At 33.7% G+C, this 1,808-nt stretch overlaps 1 non-coding gene across 1 annotated transcript; it reads left to right on the forward strand.

The window, feature by feature from the left end:
* The first annotated feature begins 994 nt into the window (after positions 1-994).
* LOC126000169 (U6 spliceosomal RNA) lies at positions 995-1,101 on the forward strand. Its single transcript, XR_007492531.1, has one exon. It is a non-coding gene; the product is annotated as a U6 spliceosomal RNA (small nuclear RNA).
* Positions 1,102-1,808: the final 707 nt, after the last annotated feature.

Genomic DNA, 1,808 nt, shown 5'->3' on the forward strand with positions numbered 1-1,808 from the left:
ATGCTTAAGCCTTTAATTTTATTACTGTAAATTTATTTTGATTTGTCTCTGAAGCTCAGCAGGAGCAGAAGAGGGAGATTGCATGCAAAGTAACAAAAATAGCTCATTTAAGTGCATAAGTTTCTGTAGATGTAAATTAAGCTCCTCTAACTTTCACAGCTTAGAGGCATTTAAGTAAATCATTAGATTTTTCTCTTGTTACCAATGACATGTTTCCAATTATTACCTATTTTCATCCCTCTACCTTTAGACAGGAAAAATATGTAAGAGTAAAGAGAATGAACCAAGTTTTGAGAACGTGAAATGACTTTCTCAAATCATTTTGTGTGAAACAGTATGCAATATACAGAACAAGGCAGAAGAAGGTTGTTCCAAGCTTTAAAAAATATGCTTCTTTAAGGATTTATTTTACATTTTCTTCTATTGTATTATATTTTTTCTCATAATTTCTTTTTTAATAATAATTATTTTACTTAAGCACCATGGTTACAAACATGTTTGTAAATGGATTTCAGCATAAAATGCATATCCCGCTTCACCAATGCAACTTCCCTGCCACCAATGTCCTTCATTTCCCTCTTCTCCCATCCCCTGCATGTCTTTAAGACAGGCTTTGTAATTCTCTCTCTGTCATAGCCATGATTTGGGGTTGACCTTTGTGCATAATCTTAAGAGAGGTCTGATTTCACTTTTTTTAGGCATATATTTGATCAGTTATCAGTACACCACTTGCTGAAGAGTCTTTCCTTACTCAAGATTGTATTTCTTGCCCTTTATCAAAGATTAATTGATTATATATCTGGGGTAAGTCTCTAAATACTCAATTCTCTTCCACTGATATGATGTTATGACTTTACTCCAATACCATGCTGTTTTAATGACTACTGAGTTATAGCAAAATTCAAAGTTGGGGAGAGTGATGCCTTCTATCTTCTTTTTACCAAGATTACTTTGGCAATTTGTGGATATTTATTGTTCCAAAAGAATTTCAGTAGTGCTCATTTCCAGAGCACATATACTAAAATTGGAACTATACAGAGAAGATTAGCATGGCCCCTGCACAAGGATGACGCACAAATTTGTGAAGTGTTTTATATTTAAAAAAAGAATTTCAATAGTGTTTGATCTACTTATTAAAAAAATATCATGGATAGTCTTAGATGCATCAAATCTGTACAATGCTTTGGGAAATATTGCCTTTCTAGTGATGTTAATCCTCCCAATCTGTGAGAAGCTTGTATGTCTCCATTTTCTTGTGTCTTTCTTTAATTGGCATAAATTTTAATTGCAAGATTTTTATTAATAATTTTATTGTGACAATAATGGATTACAAATCTTTCACAGTAATATTTTAGGTACACAGTGGCATTGAACCCAGGGCATTCCCACCACCAGTGTTGTCATCCCTCCAACCCCATTCCCAGCATGCATTCCATATCCCCCTCCTTTGCCCCCTGGGCTGCTGGTATAAGTGGTCCCTTCTGTGTCTATCTTGTTGTAGAATGGGTATCAGTTCTGTTGTAGGTGGCTTTGGATTTGGTTTTTAAGACTGATCATATTTTTTTTATTTCTACTCAATGTTCATACAACTGTTTGGTCTTGGTACCATCCATTTCCCCCTTCATTTATGAGGCAGAACAAGATAATTCAAGTTATGTGGTTCTGTTTGAAGGGAAAGAAAAAGAATAAAAAAAACAAAAACAAAAGAAAATACTGAAGAAAGCAAAAAAAAAAAAAAACCCAGACAAAGAAAAAAATTGGGGAGGGGTCTATCTAAAGGGTTATAAATATCAATTTAAAAGAAGAAA

The sequence above is a fragment of the Suncus etruscus genome, chromosome X (genome assembly GCF_024139225.1).
Source record: "Suncus etruscus isolate mSunEtr1 chromosome X, mSunEtr1.pri.cur, whole genome shotgun sequence".
NCBI classification, from domain to species: Eukaryota; Metazoa; Chordata; class Mammalia; order Eulipotyphla; family Soricidae; genus Suncus; species Suncus etruscus.